The sequence below is a fragment of the Pseudophryne corroboree genome, chromosome 3 (assembly GCF_028390025.1).
Source record: "Pseudophryne corroboree isolate aPseCor3 chromosome 3, aPseCor3.hap2, whole genome shotgun sequence".
NCBI classification, from domain to species: domain Eukaryota; kingdom Metazoa; phylum Chordata; class Amphibia; order Anura; family Myobatrachidae; genus Pseudophryne; species Pseudophryne corroboree.
The window spans coordinates 532,365,437-532,389,823 of NC_086446.1; the positions used below are offsets into that span (position 1 = coordinate 532,365,437).

At 44.1% G+C, this 24,387-nt stretch overlaps 1 long non-coding RNA gene across 1 annotated transcript; it reads right to left on the bottom strand.

The window, feature by feature from the left end:
• Nucleotides 1–18,714: 18,714 nt before the first annotated feature.
• Nucleotides 18,715–23,859, bottom strand: LOC135057986 (uncharacterized). Its single transcript, XR_010244510.1, has 3 exons — nucleotides 23,788–23,859; nucleotides 19,634–19,713; nucleotides 18,715–18,807 (listed from the first exon to the last, which is right to left on the bottom strand). It is a non-coding gene; the product is annotated as an uncharacterized LOC135057986 (long non-coding RNA).
• Between the last annotated feature and the right edge of the window lie 528 nt (nucleotides 23,860–24,387).

Consider the following 24,387-nt stretch of genomic DNA (forward strand, 5'->3'; position numbering starts at 1 on the left):
CCTATAACTGGCACTGCAGTGCTCCCCAGTCTCCCCCACAATTATAAGCTGTGTGAGCTGAGCACAGTCAGATATATAATATATACATAGATGATGCAGGCATGCAGCACACTGGGCTGAGCAGTGCACACAGATATGGTATGTGACTGAGTCACTGTGTGTACCGTTTTTTTCAGGCAGAGAACGGATATATTAAATAAAACAACTGCACTGCTGGTGGTCACTGTGGTCAGTCACTAAACTCTGCACTCTCTTCTACAGTATCAGCCTCAGGTCAATCTCTCTCTCTCTCTCCTAATCTAAATGGAGAGGACGCCAGCCACGTCCTCTCCCTATCAATCTCAATGCACGTGTGAAAATGGCGGCGACGCACGGCTCCTTATATAGAATCCGAGTCTCGCGAGAATCCGACAGCGTCATGATGACGTTCGGGCGCGCTCGGGTTAACCGAGCAAGGCGGGAAGATCCGAGTCGCTCGGACCCGTGAAAAAAAACATGAAGTTCGTGCGGGTTCGGATTCAGAGAAACCGAACCCGCTCATCTCTAATTGGTTTATTACATTTTGCCTTTTTTAGCAATCCAAACAGTGTGTTTCTTTTGTTTCATTTGGACTCCACATCCCTTTGCATCAGCCATAATTTATGCTCCCCTGTGTGTTACATAATATTACATAGGTAGGATGTTTGTAATTTTTTTCAAATACTGTACACGCACAAAGGTTATTATTTGATGCCCTTTTTATAGATTTTACAGCAATAGATGCAGCATGCTGATTGGTGCTGACAGTCATTCACTGTATGGAAGCACGTGTAGAGACCGAGCAGGCATGTTATGATTTTGTTTTTTATTTATTCCTGTGAATGGGTGGGTAGGGGCCCCAGTGCATTGCACAACAGCACAGGGCCTACAATCCTGACGTATACTATGATACATGCATGGGGAAGATGTATTAAGCTTGGAGAAGTGATAAGTGGAAGGTGATAACGCACCAGCCAATCATTACGGGTTTGAAAAATGACAGGAGCCAATTGGCTAGTGCGTTATCACCTTCCACTTACAGGTATCACTGCTTTATCACTTCTCAAGGCTTAATACATCTGCCCCAATACCCTCATATTGCCTCTCTTCTGCCTAAATCAGGAAAGTTGTTAGGCATGATATCGCTTTCCTATGTGTCCAACAAAGTTACTCTCACCTTCTTAGCAAAGCTGTATTTTATTGGATAACTTGTTACCAGCACGTCAGAATGACGGAACAACAAAACAGTAATGTCAGCGCTGGCAGCTCTGGGAGCCTGAACGGGGCAACACTTGAATTGCTTAGTCAGGCTTCATCTACTGGCTGTGAGCATGCAACCACTTGAACTCCTCCCATAGAGGTGAGGGACAGTATTAGTATTTTATTATATAGGATTGCACATTGAGCATTCTTTTAAAGTATCCCCCCCCCCCCCACACACACACACACACACCATCACCACCACCCATCCACCCACCACCTATTCCTAGAACTTTTTACATCTGAGCTCTTTGGGTACCTGAGGAGAATAACTGATTCAGAATAGGATACAGCCGAACCTCTGCTACATCACAAGTCTGCTTGTAGCTGCGGATATTGAATTTGTTGAGCTTTCAGGCCACTATTGCCATTAGATTTGAAAGTCCCAAAGTGTTACCAACGGATGTCGGAATGTAGGGGCAGATTCAGAGATGGCTTCACTAGCACAGTCTCTTTACCTTTGTATGCAGCGGCTGTACTAGAGTCATACTTGCTTACATTTAAAAACTCCTCTCCAGGAGCAGCCCAGATAGAAGAGGCAGGTTGCCACTATGAGGGTTGGGGTCGGGCTGTACATCACTAGGCCATGCCACCAAAATGAAGAGTGGGTCCGAGGGTAGGGAGCAGTGCTAAATTATGCAAATTTGTGTCATTTAGCCCTGCCTCCTCCATACGGCACCACAGAGTCCACAATTCCCAGTATGATCTCATCCTGCCACTAGGAAGCGAGCAGGATGCGGGAGATCTGGCCACTCTTCTGTGGGTGTGTGAGACTGCCCAAAAATCCGGAGTCTCCCACAACTTGCGGGAGAGTAAGCAAGTATGGCTAAAATATGTAAAAGCAGCAGGGGGCGTCTTGAGTAGAAAGACGCCCACTGCTTGCTTTTGTGATCCGCTGCTGTGTTTGAAGATGCAGCATTGAATCCCTCTGTATCAGTTATCTGTGTAACCATCAGGTAAATCAGGTTGCCCGGTGTTTTTACACTGCCAATGCCAAGTAAGTTGTGTAAAAAAGATGCAGACACTGGCCTCCGCCTGCCTAAACAATGTGGCTGACCCCCTGTTTTTGAGGGCACTGCCCATTGCCTCTGCGTACATGCCCTCAAATGGCTGCAGCATGTCTATTATGCTGCTTAGGGGCACTGCATGCTAGAAAGAGATCTACACAAGCGCAGAGCAGCATCGCCACATGCACAAATCTTACACCATTGGATATGTATGGAAAACATCAGGTTTGCGAACGTTTCTGAATTACAACAATAACTGCCAACAGCTGTATTATGACACAGGATGGAGATAGATCTGACAGTAGCTCTGTTATCAAGTAATTGGGCTACACTATGTATCTGATTTCATCACAGTCCCATGTCCTCGATGTTACAGCAGTATATATCACAATAAGACATGTAAAGTTACATCCTAAAGTGCAAATGTGCATTTGGTGTTGTCATCCACATACCCCTGTGAAAATGCACACGTTTCTGCAGAAAAGTGCATGGATTTCATGGGTGTGTGAAAGTGTCCTCTGATTTGTGAGAGCAGTGTCGGACTGGGGCATGAAAGGCCCACCGGGGGAATGCAGTGATAGGGGCCCATACTTAAGGGCCAGCCTACAAAGGGGGTGTGGCCAGCCTCCACAGAGGCTTGAAGTACACAATAGTCTAGTGCAGTGTAATGCAACATACCTACCATGTATAATACAAGTGCACAGTCTGGAACCTGATCCCTAGAGGAAGGAGCGGGCACTCAGGCAGTGGGGCCTACCGATGGTTTCCCTGGTACCCCTGTGGGCCAGTCCGACCCTGTGTGAGAGGAGTGATGCAACCTGGCTAAGCTTGGATTGGGGACAAGGCTTGGTGCAGAGTGTGCATATGCAGAGCATTCCCTGCTCTGTGGTTTTGGGAACAGCATTTTCTCCCTACAAGAGGTCTTGGTTGTATCATCCCCATTCTTATTGTAAATAATCTTGACATTTGCTAGAAGCACAGATACAGTAGGAGAAAAAGAGAAAGTCTACAATTCAAAAGTTCCAATTGAAGAATATATATAACAAAAGAAATAATGCAAGCAATGCTTATACATTAATATATACATCAATGGGGGTCATTCCGAGTTGTTCGCTCGTTATTTTTTTCTCGCAACGGAGCGATTAGTCGCTAATGCGCATGCGCAATGTCCGCAGTGCGACTGCGCCAAGTAAATTTGCTATGCAGTTAGGTATTTTACTCACGGCATTACGAGGTTTTTTCTTCGTTCTGGTGATCGTAATGTGATTGACAGGAAGTGGGTGTTTCTGGGCGGAAACTGGACGTTTTATGGGTGTGTGCGAAAAAACGCTACCGTTTCTGGGGGAAAACGCGGGAGTGGCTGGAGAAACGGAGGAGTGTCTGGGCGAATGCTGGGTGTGTTTGTGACGTCAAACCAGGAACGACACTGACTGAACTGATCGCAGATGCCGAGTAAGTCTGGAGCTACTCAGAAACTGCTAAGAAGTGTCTATTCGCAATTCTGCTAATCTTTCGTTTCGCAATTTTGATAAGCTAAGATTCACTCCCAGTAGGCGGCGGCTTAGCGTGTGCAAAGCTGTTAAAAGCAGCTTGCGAGCGAACAACTCGGAATGACCCCCAATGTGATGTTAGATTACCATGTGCAGTACTACAGTGTTTAGCTTCAGCAATGCCAAACCAGAGCTGAAAGAATTAATTCCCCACATTCCAGTACCACTCTGACAGGTCATATTGCATATATGGTTGTAGATCCCTGGCAGGCCTGGGCTCGGCCACACTGTCCCTGACCACCTACTTTGTACCGCTGACTATAAATGTGACTTTAGAATGATAGGAGGCGGCATAGCGTTTGCCCGGCTGCTAAAAACTGCTAGCGAGCGATCAACTTGGAATGACCACCATTGTTAGATGCATGCAAAATCTCATTGTTGACATTCTGAATGTTGATTTAATATACCACACCCTTTGTAACAAATTTCAACAAGTTGTATATTTACTCTGATCGGGACACATTACATTGGTTAATAATAACAACATTATATGATATCATGGCAGCCCCTTTCACTCACCAAAACATCCCACGCAACCTATAAAACTGTGGTTGTTGTAAAATGCCTTTGATTTATTATCCCTTAGATTAAAGGACGTTTAATTTGAATTTGTCATAAAATCCACAAGTTCTCTCCTAAAATATTTTCTAAAGGTTAAGCCAGACAAAATAGGTAAAAGGAAGTAGTGGTCCATAACAAATGTCACATTTCTGTTGGAGAGAGCTGAAATAATGTTATGTTGCATCCAGATTGTGTTGATGTAATGCTTCCTCCCACCAGCCCAGAGGACACAGGCAGATTAAGTCACTTGCTGTAGCCTGGGATCTCGGCATAGACAGTTCCCAGTTTCCCCACAGTAGGGATCCTCAGCCTATTAAGCCGACCCCTATTGCTCGACTCGCCTCTCCTGACACAACTGAGCGCACACACACAAGGCAGAACAAAATAGGGACAATTGTTGACAAATGGATGGCAGAGCATCCCATGTCAGTGTTGCCACAGTGACACCAGCCAGGCACAGAGTAAAGAGTAGGATGTGGCAGGAGATAAAGAGAGACAAATCCCGTTTGCACACAGGTGCATTACACAAATATTATTTAGTTAGCCCCTCTTTCTTGAAAGGCGTAGTTATCACTGTTTATCATCAACACATCAAGATCTCTGGAAAAATAAATTGTTATTTAGAAATAGACATCCCTTGGGGACTTTCCTTGTTTTGTATGGTAGCGGTGATTGACAGTAGTATCTTGCATGTTTTTGCATTGTGCATGCTCCAAAAGAGAGTTTAAGCAAGTGCGGCACATGATGAGTTGTGGGCAGCTCAGTCCCATCTCCACTTGCTATTAAAGGGGTTATTGGGGCATTCAGAAGTATGCTAAGTTTACTTAGGGCACAATGGGGCAGATGTATTAACCTGGAGAAGGCATAAGGAAGTGATTAACCAGTGATATGTGCAAGGTGATAAACGAACCAGCCAATGAGCTCCAATATGTAAATTAACAGGAGCTGATTGGCTGGTGCATTTATCACCTTGCACATATCACTGGTTTATCACTTCCTTATGCCTTCTCCAGGTTAATGCATCTGCCCCATTGATAGAACTGAAGGCAATGCAGAGTTGCACATATACGTATATAGATGCCCAGACTGGGGCATAAAGGGCCCACCGAGGGAATGCAGTGGTAGAGGCCTCCCCAACATCCATCACATCATCTGTCTGCATTGATCCTATATAGTCTTCATAATACATTGTTGCAATGATAGAGCAGTGTATACAGAATGTGTTCTATTGGATGCTATGTTTTCTGTCATTTCTACTCAAACCTCATAATTCAATTTCAATCTCTCTCATATCTGCCTCACAAGCCAGCTCATGTGACCAGACACCTTGAGTTTTGCATACAGCATTTATACTAGATCTTTTGTTCACACCTGACACTGACTTACAGATTTAAAAGTAGTTAGAGGTCTACAGGTTATTCTGTCCTTTTATTGTGCTTTGATACTGTCAGGTTTGCATAAGTTAATAAAAGTCAATTCTAGGTATCAGACGTAAACGGTTCGGATTGCCTTTAATCTGAATGCGCCCGAATCTCTGATATCTGAGTCAATCTGAGCCACGGCTCGGGGTTTCCTGCCAAGCTCAGATTCCAAATCTAGTCAAAACGCCATACATTGTACCCCATTGCGCTTTGTTCGCTTCACGTACATATAAAAAAAGTTAAGAAGTTAAAAAAAGAATTAAAAAAATACTCTTGTATAATTTGTTTGCACTGTTCGGTACACTGCATCCCTGTACCCTGTACCCCAGTGCACTTTGTTCACTTCACATAAGCCCTGCGACTCCACACAGTGCGTGCCAAGCTGCCAGTTAGAATAATGAAAATTAAAATATATTGTTATAAAATTTGTTTGTACTGTTCTGTGTACTCTAGTTACCCCAGTATGCTCTGTACCCGAGTGCGCTTTGTTCACTTTACGTAACCCTGTGACTCCACACAGTGTGAGCTGAGCTGCCAGTTAAAAAAGGAAAAAATAAAAAAATATATTGTTGTATAATTTTGACATCTGGTTGGGTCTAAAAGAATTGCCTAAAATTAGTGACACCTCTACCATAACTCCATCGAATACAGTCACCATCCAAAAGAATGGTGGAGGATTATTTTCATGACACCATACAAATAGGCATGTCACAGAGTTCCCTTGCCTACTGGAAGGACAAAAAAAGGCAATTTGGAGGCCCTTGTACAAACAGGCTTTGTTTACTTAAGATGCCCACCTCCCAGGGTTTACTCAGAAAGAGTTTTCAGCACAGCCAGGAACCTTATCAGCGATCGGCATAGGATGCTACTTCCTCAAAATGTGGAAAAGATTATGTTCATCAAAATGAACTACAAATTCCACGAGGAAAACCTTTACCGGCAATTACATGAAAGTACAGAGACTTCTGTAATGGTGGATTTCAGCAGGGATGAATTTATATTGTGTGAGAATGAAGTATACACAGATGAGAGTGAGGATAAGGATGATAGGGACAATGAAATCTTGCCACTGGAGAGCTGGTAGCTTAGCTGCCTTAAGCCCATTGGTAGCTTGTTTTGTGGGGGCCCAAACAAACCAAGCACTTCGGTCACAAGAGTGGCAGTCCCTATCGCTGAAGTGCTTGGTTTGTTAAACCAATATCTAACTTAAGGGTGGGTGCATGGGTCCAAGGACAATTCCATCTTGTACCACTTTTAATTTCTGACACTGCTGTGTGGCAGTGCTTTTTAGATTTGCTATAAATTGCATGTGTTTGTGCCGCTGCTCTGTCGGTTAGAAACCAGCCAGGTTATTGCAGTCTTTGGCATAAATTAGATTAAAACAATATTGTGAGCTGGTCAAAATTCACTGGAAATGACTGGAAAGTAATGTTATTGAGGTCAATAATACATTAGGAACAAATACAGGCCCACATGATGTGATTTTAGCTTTTTTTGTAATTTTTCGTTTAGGCAAAACCGGACGACAAATTAGAACCAAAATCAGCAAAAATGGTACGGCGCACATCACGAATAGGAATATTAAATTGCGTATAGATGATTTTTAAGTATGTATAATCCTGAATGTTCTCTCCAGGAAAAAGATGTTATACCAGTCTACCTAGCCACATGTAGCAGAAATTGCATTATAAAAAACATAGGGGGTAATTAAGATCTGATCACTGCTTTGCGTTTTTCGTACAGCATGCGATCAGATCCCCACTGCGCATGCGTGTGAGCCGCAATGCACTGGAACATCATACAACAGCACCGGGCATCGGTGCCTAGCAACGGGATAGTGGAAAAATCCGAACACACGGGCGTTCACAAGAAGATTGACAGGAAGAGCCCATTTGTGGGTGACAACTGACCGTTTTCCAGGAGTGTCCGGAAAAACGCAGGCGGGATCAGGCGTTTTGAGGGAGGGTGTCTGACGTCAGCTCTAGCCCCGATCAGCAGGAAACAATCACAGTGGCTGAGTAAGTCCTGGGCTGCACACAGAGCTGGCCTTAGCCAATTTGATGCCCTAGGCCAAATTTTGTCTGGTGCCCCCTAGCACCGCCGCTAGTTCTCGATCTGACCCAGCAACACTCAGCCAGAGGGGCCCACCGGGTGGTTAGCCTGTGGGCCAGTTCAACCCTGCGTAATGCCACTCAGTAATGCCCATAATACACATAATTCCACAAAGTAATGCACCTTACACATATGCCCCACATTAGTAATGCACATAATACACATAATTCCACACAGTAATGCACCTTACACATATGCCCCACATTAGTAATGCCCATAATACACATAATGCCACACAGTAATGCACCTTACACATATGCCCCACATTAGTAATGACCATAATACACATAATGCCACACAGTAATGCACCTTACACATATGCCCCACATTAGTAATGACCATAATACACATAATTCCACACAATAATGCACCTGAAACATATGCCCCATATTAGTAATGCTAGTAGCTTTTTTTTAAATAAAACTTCTGACTGTGTTTTGTGAGATGGGGGTGGCAGGATGGGTGGGTGCATGTTTGTACTCGCACTCGTTAAAGGGGCACCCGTACAAGGGATGTGACCTAACAGGGTATGCCATCCTTTGCAAGCCTCACCGTTTATTTTCACTTGCTCGTTGGAAACAGATAGCAGCAATGTCCAGATACTGCCACACTTGCTGGTTATACAAAAAGTCCAGTATTATACATGTAGCAACTGTCCATTCTCTTCACTGTTCAGTGTGTTTGCTGGTGTCTGTTACTCCCTGCAACTGCATGCCCTTTATTTTATACTGTGGGAGCGATATGCTCTGCCCTCCAGTCTGACATGTCCGAAAGTCACACTGCACTGATGTTTCATATAGAAATAGCGCAACGCAACTTACTGACCACGTTACAGTTCTGGATGGCAGGGGAGTTTTACGGCATGGACTGACTAGGAAATAAAGTGTGGGGAGAACACTGCCCATGTTATGTCCCTGCAGACACCTGGGGTTTGCCCAGGGATAAGGGACACACACAGGATGGCAGGGTTCCCCTCCCCCATGTGCACAAGCAGTATAGGTGATGTCAGATTTATGTGAAGCAGTCTTCAAAAATACACATGTAGTATCATAAGGAGCCATCCAGTAATAACTTTATATAGTCAGTGAAAATGTCACATGTCCAGGAATTGCAGTTACCAGGCTTCTGCTGTCCTCTCACAAGTCAGGGGCATTCAAGCATGTCAGAGGGAGTTTAACAAACTTTAAGGGACAGTGTGCATTCTGTTTGACAAATGTAAACAGCAGTGTATAAAAGTACTGATTGAATACATTTGGAAAGTAACAGTTAGTTTGCAGACTGTCCCTCCCAGCATGAGATACTGCAGGGACATGCTTGGATGCCCCTAGACATGCTTGGATGCATTAGGCAAATGCCTAGCCTGCCTATAGCTAAGGCCGGCTCTGGCTGCGCAGAGACTGCACAAACTGATGTTTGTGTAGCTCTGCTAATGAAGTGATCGCACACTTGCACGGCGTTTTCCCCTCCCCCTGTAGGCGACGACTTTCTGATCACAGGGCAGCAAAAAACGCAGCCCAGCAATCAGATCTGAATAGGCCCAGAAATGTGTAAAAATAAACTTGCTATGGGACAAAAGAATATGCATTGTCTTTTAAAATGGGATTCTTTAAACACCATTATTATTACTTTTATTTACAAGGTGCTACAATGTGTACACATCATATAAGGTAAACCTAGCAAACAGTAACATGTATCAGAGCATAAAAAATGCACACTATGTGAGACCAAAACATAAGTACGTAGCATATATACCAAACATTAATATCATACCACAGACTGGATAGGACAAATAACAGGCAACATGCTGATGCTTGCAGGGGCATAACGTGGCGACTCATGGGAGAGATTCAGCATTCTATAATCCTGTACCCAATTTAGGGGTGAGCAGTCACAGTCACTGAAGGGAAGAAGGATATAACTGAGTTGAGCACTGGTGTCCTGGATAAAGGGCCTAATTCAGACCTGATCGGAGCAGTAAAATCTTTCTCTAATGGGAAAAACTATGGTGGTCATTCCGAGTTGTTCGCTCGCTAGCTGCTTTTAGCAGCATTGCACACGCTAGGCCGCCGCCCTCTGTGAGTGTATCTTACCTTAGCAGAATAGCGAACGAAAGTTTAGTAGAACTGCTACTAAATAATTCCCTGCAGTTTCTGAGTAGCTCCAGACCTACTCCTAGATTGCGATCAGCTCAGTCCGTTTAGTTCCTGGTTTGACGTCACAAACACGCCCTGCGTTCGGACAGCCACTCCCCCGTTTCTCCAGACACTCCCACGTTTTTCCCTGCCACGCCTGCGTTTTTTAGCACACTCCCTGAAAATGGCCAGATTCCGCCCAGAAACGCCCCTTTCCTGTCAATCACACTACGATCACTTGAGCGATGAAAAAACGTAGCTCGACCTTGTGTAAATCTACTAAGTTCTGTGTTAAATTACTTAACGCATGCGCGCTGCGTACCATGCGCATGCGCATTTTCCTCCTAAGCGCTCCGGTGCGAAAAACGCCAAATGACCACCCATGTGCAGTGCAGGTGTGGTAGATATAACATTTTCAGAGAGAGTTAGATTTGGGTGGGTTATTTTGTTTCTGTGCAGGGTAAATACTGGCTGATTTATTTTTACACTGCAATTTAGATTTCAGTTTGAACACACCCAAATCTAACTCTCTCTGCATATGCCCCACCTGCAGTGCAGCATGGTTTTGCCCATTAGAGAAAAAGTTTGCTGCTGCGATCAGGTCTGAATTAGGCCCAATGTACGACAGAAACATGAGGGTAAGGCAAGCCAACACATCCAGTGTATTACATACTACATTACATGTATGTTTATATGTGCTAACCGGCTTCCCCCGGCAATGTGTGGTTGGAACCACACAGCCACCACTAGTCACCAGGAACATTGTGACGCCATGTTTCCCAGAGACATGTGCATGTGAAGTAGTCTCTTACGTAATGCCAGAATCTACTGTGCCTCTGAGACGAGGGGGCCCACATGGAGTTTGCACACAGGCCCCTTCATCTCTTAAACTGCCCCTGGTTCCACATGTGCTATTCACTGCTTGACTCCTGCACCACTACCTCCTTACAGTCACTGACTGGTGCCTGCTCCATGCTAAGAGTCTGGTACATGTATTACTGTGAGTACGGCTTACTCCGATTACTTCAAAATAAACCAATCCACTTGGTAAACATTGGGCTCCCTGGTCATTTGGAAGATCCGCTGGTGCATACTATTACTTTGCCATACCATTGCCAACAGTACACACATATTTCAACAGGGAATACACTGGGGCAGGACCAGATATGAATGATTAAATATCTGTGAGGTGCTGCATAACATTTAGGTACAACATAAATAATGGCTCATCAAAAAAATACATTTCAAGGAATGGAAATGAACATGAGGGTGACGAGTGTAGGGCAAGATGTAGGTCTTGGTATAGGTAGCAGTAAGTATGTAGACACCCCAATTGGGGCTTAGTTAAATAGGCAGGAATGGGGGTTGATGGCCGTATTCTAAACTGCTGCTGTTTCCTTGATTAAACTGCTGGTTCCATGTTTCACTTCCCTCCCCCCTATCTGGTGTTCTGTAATCTAACTGGAGTCTGTTGTAAGGAACAAAGTGTCCCTCATCGGTTTAGGATCGCTGTTCTGATAAAGAGCTAAGAGCTCTCAGCGAAGGGCGTAGAAAATGATCACAGGCTAGGCTAAGGAAAGTCTATATTCCCATAGTGGTCCACAGCCAGGCTGTTTGGTTCCATTGGCATGTAGCCCTTGGGCATGTTACATTTCTTGTGCTCTTGAAAACTTGTTCTATGAGAGCTTGCTTTGCGTTACAAAAACTCACTGATGTCATGCTGTCTTTCTGGGGTCATATAATAGACTGTGTACACCAGCTTGATGATAGTGAACATGTTAATCACTGTCCTGTTTGTACAGAGTACTTATTGCACACAAGCAGCAGTTAGAGGACAAATTGTAAATTACCATATTACTTTGTTTTAATCAAACATACTTTAGCACCTTATGTTAGTGTTTTTTTTATTCTTTCTCTATTGTTTGGATCAGAAGTGAGCAACTTGATTTTGGGAGCTTCCCATGTTACCCTCCAACTGCATTTGACTTTTTCGGCTTGCTAACAAAGATTATCAACAACAGGATCGAACTTTCCCACAGGGCTATAGGGGAACCCCCCGGTGGGCCCTACTGTCCACCCAATCCTCTAGGGATGAGGTACCTGACTATGTAATTGAATTATGCATGTGTTACATCATACTGCACAGGACTATGGTGTATTATCATTGCTGTTATTAATCTTGTACATTATCTCGAACGTACTATCAGTATTCACTAATATATATATATATATATATAGCAACCCAAGTCCTCCGGCACTCCTGGCCACACTTCACCGGCTCCGGTGCCTTCCTTAGGGGGCAATACCCCAGATATGCATGATCACCAAGTATTAGGCGGCACTCAGAGACTCTTCAAGCCAAAGGTTTAACGTGCATAAAAGCCCCGTGGGGCGTGCTTTATTTGTGACGTTTCGGGGATAGCTTCCCCTTCTTCAGACAAAGCAAACAGTGAAAAACAGTGCATTTATAACAATAATGGACTTACCCCCTTCCTGCCTGTTCCCGCGGGCACCCGGTCCCGGCAAGCGCCCTCCGTAGCGTGCACTTCCGGACGCGGCTGGACCCATCGCGCCGGAAGTGACATCACCCATCCGGCGTCCGCGACCATGGCAACCCGCTGTAAACAGACAAGGAGCGGTGTACATCATGTCCTCATAGTGCAAAACAACAACATCATATGAGCATGGGCAAAAGGCCCTGCACGCAGTGAAAAAAAAATATCTTTAAACCAATATTGTCAGCGTGACTGCATAAAATAGTGTGCCTCACTGGACCTCTGTAGTCCAGAGTGGTACACTACCAACAATGGAACAACAAGCTCTGTGCGTCTCAGCAAGCATATGTAAACATAAAGACATATGTCTGTAAACATTTTACACAATTAAAACATAGCAACCAATGTATTGCACAAAATGACATCATTCAAATTAAATCACACTGACGGGTAAATGATGCCTCATATCTTACTTAGCTGTACTAGAACCACCCATTGATGCCAATAGACCCTCTATAGAATGCCGGGTTATTTAATGCACCCAGGGGGTGCAGTTAAGGCTGATGGCACACTAGCATTTAATGTAAACAGAGTGTAAACGGGAAGCCGGGTCGCCACCTTTTACACTGCACAGTTTGCAGGGTTGAACATGTGTTCAACCCCGCAAACTTCCCGAGTTGGAATACCGGGTCACTCGACCCAGACTATTCCAACTGGACATGTTTACACCAGCTAGCAACATGGGTTATGCACGTCCATGTGCAATAACCCGTGCTGTATGCTGGTGGTGTAAGAGGGGTATTAGACTGCTCCAAGGGGGGGGGGGGGGGGGGGTGCATGTTAGGGTTAGGCACTAGTGGGAGGGTTACAGTTAAGGATTAGGGCAATGGGAGAACTGCTAACCGAAATTCTGCTCCTCAGGCCCCCTGCACTAGAACTGATACTGATGTGGCGGAAAAAGATGCTGGGGCCGCTGCAGACAATATTGTTACATGGGTGGGGGGGGGGGGGGGGGGAGGGTGTGTTAGGAAATTATAGAGACTTTCTCCATCAAACATGCCAGAGTTAGGGGTTACTTATTATTGATTCATAAGTAGTCCCATTTGTATCGAAAAAAAGGAGTACATTGCTCCTATGATCATGGTTTTCAAGAATATATGCACATGCACACACGCAGACATACACACATGCATACGCACGCTCACACATAAATATTTTTTCAATAATAAATAAAAACGAACAATAATTACGTAAGTATTCACCCCATTTTTTAATATTCACCTACAGTATATATATATATATATATATATATATCTCAGGTATTTCTAGAATCCACCTGTGTATAATTATTGTTTCAATTAATTTAAAAAAACAAAACACCTGTCTGTGAGGTCATAAATATACCTTGTCCATTTCCAACAAAGCTTCATCACGTAGATCAAAGAAAATTAAAAATAAATCTGATAAATGCTTACTGAACAGCAACAATCAAGGTGAAAATAAGATTAATGAAAATACTTTTATTATGTCCAGAACTGTAACATTCATCATACAAAAATGGAAAAAGTTATAAGGATCAGGCTATCCTCAAAAACTGAGCATCCATTTGAGATGGGCAGTTGTTAAGAAGGCCACTAAAACAGGCCTTTGGAAAATCTCGTTAGTTGCCAAAGGAAGAAATTATCATTTTATGGGAGGGTGGAAAAAAACCCCCACTATTGAATGCAGGAATTTTATTTCCAAGATGGTTTATTGATTGTGCCAGAAACTGTACAAAACCAGAAACATAATAATCACACAATAAATGTAAACAAAGTTCTGTTGAAATATGAGAGAATAAACTAATAATTATTTATTTACATATTTCAAATCTCTGTATGAACAATGCGTCTTAATGCATTCACTTCTTATAGTGAGCTAGCAGCGAGCCCGTCTCTAACCTGATATATGTGTGTTATTTAAAGTCTTATAAAACTCTAAATTTAAGCAGTCATGAAACTTAACTGTCAATTTGAAACCTAACTTAATGTGAATACAGTCTGGTAAAATGCACCCAGCCTGGAAACAGCCAGTGTACAGAAAGGAAATAAACTGAATTCTGTGTTGATTACTTTCCAATTATTGTAGTTGCTGTAAGGATTATTTTTCCCATTACTCTGAATGGCAACAGAATGGCAGACACCATGTTAATTGCTGAACTCTGACATTGTACTTACACGGATTTTGACCTCTGCCTGGTCTTGTAACCTCGACGCTCAGAAAGAGATACATCTGCACACTTACACACAGCCAAACTATACAAATACAAGCAAATTACCACTATAGGCAAATAACAATAACCAATCATCTTTCCATATTTTGTTAAAAAGGATTAATAGTGTCACAGTACCTGTGGTTTTGATATATTGTACACAAAATAACTTGACAATGTTAAGCTTAAAGCGCTTCTCATCCTAAGTAATGTACTTGTGTTTCATTACTAAGGCAGATTAGTTTGTTGGGCTTTAAATAAATCCTATTTTCATGTAAATAGTCTAGTTTGCAAGCATGAGGCGCCACTGGTTTGTTAAGGTCACTAAATGCTGTGAAGACAAAATCTCTCTAATTAGCAGTACATAAATACAATCTCTTATGCAGAGAGACAATAGATACTAAAACCGTATGCCTGAAAACACGGAGGAGCAAAGGGTAGTGATCAAGAAATTCCTAAAAAATACAGCTAAACAGACATCTACTTTTCCTTTTCCTATTAAACTACTATGCAAAAACTGCCATCATCCCGTTTTTGGCATGTAAATTCAATGTGATTTTTTGGGGACATACATTGAAAGTTGACAAGAGGTCTATCAAGAAGTGTTGAAAGCTAACGTTCATGTGATCTGAAGGGCATAAACACACATGGCTTATAAAGTGAGAAACTCAATCTAAACAAATGGAACTTGGCCTGCCAGTAGAGGCTAAGAAGGAGTTAATGTTCCTTGGAATGGAATTCCATTGAGAACTCAAGCAATGACACTCTCTCCATGTAACGTTGACCGTGCCAGCCCTGAGCCTCATTTGCATCACAATGGTGAGGTCCGTGTTACCATTAGTCGACCTTCTGCTATTATTACCTAATGAAAATGTAACCATATTTAACCCCCCAGGGACGCAGATTAGTGAGAAAGGAGCCTAAGTGGATCCTAGACTATTGTGTGACAAGCAGGGGACTCTGTGACAATTGTCCTGCCCCCCCCTCCCTTCTCTTTCTGAGAGAGCCTCGAAACGGCAGAACTCAATCCTCTCAGCTGTCCCCAAGCCACACAATAGTCCAGCACAGCTTTTATGGTTTCAACGGCTCTGAGGAGGGGAAGAGGAGGGGGTGAGCGGCTGAAGAGGAGGAGAACAATGTGTGAGAAGCAGAGGCTGTGCTTTTCCCACACAGCCCAAACTGCACCCCCCTCTAGCACCCCCTCTGAGAGAGAAGCAGCCCCCAAATACAGCTGATCTGCCACTAGTTGACTTTTTTTTATCCCTACTAAATCAATCAACCCCCCCTCATTATGCTCTCAAGGGGTGAAGATCCTTTTGTGGCATGAAAGGAGGTGTATCTTCAGGAGGCATGCCAAGCCTCCCCTGCCTGAGCTCTTGGCATAACCCTTCAATGATGATTGGGCCGGATACTTCGGCCTAGTCTGTCATAAGTTGTGCTGAGTACTGGCAAGTGTTTTGCTTAAAGACGTATTGAAGTGGCAATGCACATAGATAGGAATACATCTATCTCGGTTACTTTAAAATAACATGGCTTTACAATGTGTTTGTGCTATACTCCCAGTAATTCTTTGCTGGCAGCTAATTTATATACTCCCAGGAAAGACACATAATCAATGCAGGTTGAGAATGGAGGCTGGAGGGAACATGCAGATGGATTTAACTGATGGTCAGATTGGAGGAGGAGTGTTCTATGATCAGACAAGCCTCTGCTAGCATAAATAGTAGACTGTTTTCCCCCTATTAATATGTCAGAAGGACTCACAAATTTTGGGAATTCTTTTGCACTCATGGTAGAGAAAACCTGGATCCTACCCATCTCCCTAGTGAAGGAAAAGGACACCGCTCAAGGCGAATCGTATCATCATAGACTTACCCATCATGAATTTGCGGCACTGAACAGCACTGAGCAAGCCCACCATGGTGTAATTTGCATGTCACACCCTTTACACCTCCCACTTATTCCTATTCTCTGGGATCTCCGTAGGGAACTACACAGTTGAGTCACATTATTATGACCACCAGCTAATAGCCAGAGTAACCGCTGTGTGCAGCAGGGACAGCAGCTAGATGGGGAGCCATGTCTGGTAGCACCCAGGTTCATTTTGATGGTGAGTTGCTCCATTGTAGCTTGTCAGTCGGCCATCACACACCTTCATACCAGCCGTTCACCTCTCACATCAATGGCACGGGGTGCTCCGCATTTTCCACATCGGTTATTTGCAGTTATTTGCAGCAGTCATGATACACCTTCACCACAGTTCACAAACTGCGCTGTTTCAGAAATACTGCCACCCTTGGCCCAAAAGCCGATAATCACCCCTTTTTGAAACTCGGATAAATCGCCCCTTTTACCCATGATAGCAACGAGTGATATGTGTGCAGACGGCCTATCACACACCTTATATACCTACTAAGCCAGGGCAGGACATGTGATGTACTTCATGTGCTACGCACTGACGACATTAAGTGTAGGAGGTGGTCATAATAATGTGACTCTACCATGTAGTTGCTGAGGACTTTGTGAAGGCTCCGGTAGGCGTCTATATCCTTTTATGAGCAGCATCTTTATTTGCAATGTGTAGTAGTTCCATAGCCTTAAGATTTGCAGCTGCAAGCTATTAGTGTACAAACATGAATTAGGCCCTTAGTGTTCATATCACCTTGTATAACTTTGGTTATCTGCTACTGGCCTCTAATTGGCCAATAGCTGAGACAAATCACAGGTACAACCATTACATCTTGATGCCTCAACTTGCATCAGAAGGTGATGAAGATGATGATGGCAACTGCTGAGCAAATACTGACATTAATATTAAAAGGCATCACTACTACTGTACTGCTGGCATAATACTGTGCTCTATTTGGACATCTGACAAACTGTTCAGCATTACTAATGTGTAGCCAAGTTATTGCTGACAAATGGCAGTACCACTGCCATGTGGTGTCCCACAAGATTCTATACTATCCCCCATGCTATTTGCAGTATACATGCTACCAATGGGTGAAATAGTCAGACACCATGGCCTGGTCTACCACTGCTATGCAGATGATACACTACTGTACCTGTCTTTTGTGTCGGGTACTGAGAATCCCATAACAACCTTAAATGGCTGTCTAGCTGAGCTCCAGGAGTGGATGGGTGCCAGTTGGCTGCGACTGAATCCTGATAAAACAGAGGTCCTTATGATAAGACCGCAACATCAAAGGACAAGACTGCAGAATAGCCAGCCAACTGGATTTACACTTGGGAATTCAGAAATACAAACCACTGATCATGTGCAGAATCTCGGCATTGTCCTGGATGGTGGCTTGATGCTTAAACATCAGATATCAGCCACAATCAAATTCTAATTTTTTCATCTGAGGAACACAGCCAGAATCAAGCATTTAATTCCCTCTGAAGATCTGTCTAAAGTCATACATTCATTTGTATCATCTTGATTAGACTACTGCAATGCCCTCTACTTTGGTCTCCCAGTAAAAGAATTGTACCGCTTACAGCTGGTACAAAACGCAGCTGCAAGGCAGTTAACTAACCAGCCCCGTTCCAGCCACATAACAGCCATTCTCTACTCCCTCCACTGGCTGCCAGTAAAATGGCGAATCATCTTCAAGATTGGCTTGCTGACTTTCAAAGCACTACATGACCAGGGCCCAAGGTACCTGAAGCAGCTTCTGATTCCATACTACCCCACTCGATTACTGCGATCTGTGGATGAAGGACATGCAGTACATACCTAGAATATCCCACAATTCATCTGGGGGTCGAGCTTTAAGCCATGTGGCTCCAACTCTATGGAACTCGCTTCGCCGTACAGTGCGAGAGGCCCCAACTATAGAATCCTTCAAAAATGAACTCAAGACTTTCCTAGTTTACTCAAGCATTTCTATAATTGTCCCTTTAATAACTCCATGCTCTATGTATTTTATGAAAAGCTTTTTCTATTCTTCATTGTTTCTGTAATGTATTATGTTAAGTCTGTTAAGTGCCTTGAGTCCTGTTGGAGAAAGAGCAATATATAAATACAATTATTATTATTATTATTATTATTATTATTATATCGTTAATGAGAATTAATGTGGAAGCACTACTCCTGAGCACATTGCTGTGTATTACTGCTGAGCAAGGTACTGCTTCTGGAGTAACTGGCTTCAAATATTCACAAAGGGGTCTATTTACTAAGCATTGGATGGAGATAAAGTACTAGCCAATCAGCTCCTACCTGCCATGTCACAGGCTGTGTTTGAAAAATGACAGTTAGGAGCTGGTTGGTTGGGACTTTATCTCCGTGCACTTTATTTCCATCCAAGGTTTAGTAAATAGACCCCAAAAGCTGAAGCTGTGACAGATCAGTCACTTGCTGTGGAAAGTCACTATTCTGAGTGCCACAACACACAGCACTTCTGATGCTGTCTGCTGTTTACGTGCAACTTTCTGTAGACCCTCAATAAGCTGCAGGTGATATGTTAATAGTTAAAATGCAATATTGTTAATCAATGTCAGACTAGGGCGTGAATGGCCCATAGGGGGGATACAGTGGTTGGAGGCTCATGCTTAGGGGTGTGGCTGGCCGCTATAGGGGGTGTGGCTAGCTGCCACAGATGCTTGGCTAACCATTAGAGAGTGCATGATTTAGGCCATTTTAGATATAAACATGATCACCAAGTATTAGGCGGCACTCAGAAACTCTTCAAGCCAAAGGTTTAACGTACATAAAAGCCCCGTGGGGCATGCTTTATTTGTGACGTTTCGGGGATAGCTTCCCCTTCTTCAGACAAAGCAAACAGTGAAAAACAGTGCATTTATAACAATAATGGACTTACCCCCTTCCTGCCTGTTCTTCTTTGAGGATATGTCCATCTCCAGTGCAGTGTGCCTATATTATAGATATATAGACGACCTGCTGATATTTTGGAAACAGGATGTCAGCAGGTTGGAAGATATTATTGATAGACACAACAAGTCAGACAGCACCATCAAGTTTACTATCACTAAGGATAAACATAAAATTTGTTTTTTGGATATTCAGATAGAACTGAGTGAGGGGCAGATTCATACGTCCCTATACACCAAGCCTACTGACCGGAACACATTATTACACGCGGACAGTTTTCACCCAAAGGCCACCATTCGGGGTCTGCCTTACGCACAATTCTTGAGGGTGTGTAGGAATAACAGCAATCCCGCTGTAAGCAGGGCCGGCGCTACCACTAGGCAGCTTTAGGCAGCTGCCTATGGGCGCCGGTACTTGAAGGGCGGCGCTGAGTGGAATGCCATGAGGGATGAGACAAGTGAGGCATCCGCTCCATGCTCACCCGATGTCAGCTTTGGCAGCTGGGGCTGGAGCTGCATGTCCGGGACTTGTCCCTGCCTACCCCTCCTGAGCCGTTCACTTACTCTCCCGCTTGGCAATTGTTTTTTTGAGTTGCCTGCTGCAGTGCTTACAGTGCCGATGTTCCTGGTAGCGGCATCGCAGCAGGGAGGTGATTACTGTGGGGCGATCAGGCCTGCAGTTTAGCTGGGAGGAGTTGAGGGCGGACAGATTATTAGATCAGCCATTCACTAGTCCAGTTCACACAGTACGAGAGGGAGGGTGGCAGCATGTTTTGGGGGCGGGCTGTCTCAGTGTAGGTGAGTCATATGGATCGTGCCCTGCTTGGACTCACTCGCCGCCGGACCAGTTTGTTCAGCTGCAGCCGGTGACTGCCGTCCAGCAGCGGATGTATGAGCACTCTTCTGTTTAGGCTGACGCTGGGGGGGAGGCAATGCCATTTACAGGGAACTCCTGCCCCTGCCTAGATCCTCAACTAGTGCTGCACGATATTAATGATCGCTGCAGAGACAAACCCGGTCTCTGCACTGCTAAGCTCCCATGGCTGGTCCCTCCCCCAAGATCATCCACCAATGAGCAGCATTCTATTCTCACAGACCCGCTCCTCCTCCTCAACCTTCTTCCTCCTATCCACGGCCGTGGCGCCACCCCCAAAATACCACCATTCCCGAGATGGAACATGAGGATAATCTGATGTGAGTCCTAACAGTGCCGCGGATCCCCTGTTCACTGGCCTCACTCAGGTTCTCTCATTCTGTCAGCAGGACAAGGTTGAAGCCCACTCGCTGCAGTCTGACCCCGGAAGTGCAGGTGGGCGAGCAGGCTTCTCTCTTCCCTCACACTGTCCTGCGTTGGCATTGTCACTGCATATCTCTCCCCTCCAAGTGCATTTTAGCACATGAGTTGCTGAGGGGAAAATTGATGCAGAATTGCAACTCCCTCTCCAGCACTGGAGCTGGAGGGAGAAGGAGAAAGGTGGGGAGGGGTGTTGCTGTTATTATAGGAGATTAATGGGGCAGTATGTCAAACTGTGAGGTGAGCAGTGGTCTCTATCTGCCGTTAAATTGTATGTGAAGAAAATATTATTTCACGCAGTGCTAACATTATCACGAAGTGGCTGTGGAACTTATAAGATGCAGCTTTCTCACTTTTTCACCTGAGGGGCTGAGTATTGTGGGGAGTGGGGTTCACCGAAGATTTGCCTAGGGTGCTGAGGAACCTTGCACCGGCCCTGGCTGTAAGGGATGAGCAATTGGACATCATGTCCAATAATTTTGTGGAAAGGGGGTACTCCATGAGGGAACTCCTGAAGGCCCATAAGAGAGCATTGTCCAATCATCAGAATAAGGCCCGTACACAGACCCACAGTAAAGGCGATATGGTGACTTGGGTGCATGAATACAACACACAAAGCCCCTGCACTGTAAAAAGAGCCAAGGAGCTCTGGCAAATTGTTGCCACAGATCCCGATTTAGGTTGTTTCCACAAGAGTAAACTGAGGCCGAGTTTTACACGTGGAAAAAACTTGAAGGATCTACTGGTTAAAACGGATGTCACAGGTTTCCTAGACAGTCAGCCATCCAGACATTTCCTCAGTCGAAAAAATGGCTGTTTCCGCTGTCTAGGGTGTACAACCTGTTCATATCTGATAAGTGGGGACTCCATTCCCCACCCCCACACGGGTAAGAGGTTCAGCATTAGGTGGCCATTGACGTGCACGAGTAAATTTGTCATATATGTCATCATGTGCCCTTGCGGGCTGTACTATGTTGGGAAGACGGAGTGCCAACTCAAGGTACGTCTTACCCAACATAGGTCAGCTATTCGAGCAGCTCTGGCCACAGGGGCCAGTGATCAACCAGTAGCCCGTCATTTCCTCATGCACAAACATAATCTTGCCAGTTTAAAATATAAAGCCATCGACCATGTCCCTGAGTCGCATTGGGGAGGGGATAGAGGGAAATCACTTCTACAGCTAGAGTCCAGATGGATATTCCGGTTAGACTGTGTAGCCCCTAGGGGTTTAAACGAATCATTGAATCATTGAATCTCAGCCATTTTTTGTAAATTCAAGGTGGCAGGTCTGCATTAATAAGAATAAGTTAGACCGATTTCCATGGTATAGGGTGTTAGGACCCTTAACTTAAGATCATGTGATCTCCAAGCACCACCCCGGTCACACGTCACCGGCAAAGTCACCAACCCGGCAATATGCCGGTTTGGTGACTCCGGTCTAAAAGGGGGCTGACGCGGGTCACAGCCGGGTAGCACCCGTGTCAGGCTCCCGGCTGCGACCCGCTATTTTAGGTATAAAAGCGGTATAACTCTAATCTTCTGTAGCAGCCCAACCCTTCTGGCGGTTTCTAACCCTAACCATCGTCATCCACAGAATGTTCACATTTCACAAGTTGACATTGCAGATGTTGACAATTGTCATGTTGGCAATTTGAACCATGTTGATATTCTAATGCTGACATTGTAGTGTCAACATTATGTAAATTGGCATGGATAATGTCAACCTTCTGACTGGATACCAAATAGCTGTGAGGTGCGGCAATATGAACTGTTAACTGGGCAAATCACTGATATTAATAAATAGACCCCATAGACTCAAAAAGTAAAAAAATCATATTGAAATACTACCTGGAATTTTTTGTCAAAAAGCAGCAATAACAATGAAAAGGAAATCTGTTATTGCCAAAATTTGTCAATAAATTCTTTGCAAGGCAGGTAAGCAATAACCATCTGTTTCTGCGACACAGGTCCAGAGTTGTAATACTTTACTTACTCATTCACACGTACCCATTGGAACTGGAAGCCACAAATTGACATTTCAGGTCCACTAATAATAATTTAAAAACAAGAGAAAACAATATAAAAAAAAATTCAATTAAAATTACTCAAATAATAAAACTTATTTTCAGTATTTTCTTCTGCTGTTTTCTGCTGAGGAAATGCATGTACCTCAGTGATTCTTTTTAAGTACAGTAGGCTGTGCATGAGGAAGCTTTCATTAGAAAACATCTTCTCACTGGTGGTATCCTCTAGATATATTGGGCTTCTTGCCATTTTCTAAATAGACACCTGTGTGATAACATGCAAAGGTATATTATATGCACTAACCAACAGAGCTATAACTACCAGGCGTGCAGGGTTTGCTACAACTGTTCCTATGGTCTCACATGTACATTTCCAACTGGATTCCTTCATGCCCTAGTTCATGTCTAGACAGCCTACTGTACGCAGGGGTGTATTAAGAGAGGAGTCCCACCTCACTTGCCAGACTCTGGCAAGGGGCCCAAGGCATGACAACCTTTTTTTCTTTTTTTTAAAGTACACTATAGGAATTATTTTTGTGGTAGGCGGGGAGTTAATAGTACTGTCTTATATTACAAGTGTACCTGGGCACAATAACATAAAACATAATTGTAGATCAAACACCATCCTGAATTGATGTTCTAATAATTGGTAATTGAATCATGATGTTTATTACAATATCATAATTATGATGTATGTTAAAATATACTTGTAATCTAAGGCAGTCCGGTCCATTACCCACCTACCATAAAAAATAAATCCTACATAATTCAATCATCATTATATAGTAAGTAATAATATATATACAGTATAGTTTGCTTACAGTACCTGCCTGCACTGTGATCCTCAGTCAGTCTGGCTCTGCTTCTCTCCATCCCTCCGCTTCCCACTGTTACTGTGGGGCAGATTTATTAAGCTCAGTGAAGTGATAAAGTGGAAGGTGATATAGGACCAGCCAATCAGATCCTTACTGCCATGTCACAGGCTGGGTTTGAAAAATGACAGTTAGGAGCTGACTGGCTGGAGCGTTATCACCTTTCACTTTATCACTTCCCCAAGCTTAATAAATCTACCCCTGTGTACTGGCAGTGGCAGCTTCTGCTGTGCTGGGACTGGTCAACAGGCCCTCCGATACACTGCAGAGAGTGGGTGAGTTCGTGTGACGTTATGATGTCATGCAGTGGTCGCGCAGTACTCCCCTGGAAACATTTTGCAGAGGCACAAGTAATGGTAATACAGGTTTGAGCCTCTGCAAAACATTTAACTAGAAGTCAGCCTTTGTGATGGAACATGGACGGGGCGAATTTTGTGGGTATTGGGATGGGTGCCTAGGTTCACTTGTCGGAAATCTGCCCCTGTTAGGGTCACTAGGAGACTCTAGCGCTGCCCCGGAGTCAAGTGCACATGTGCAGGTCTCTGGTGAAATGG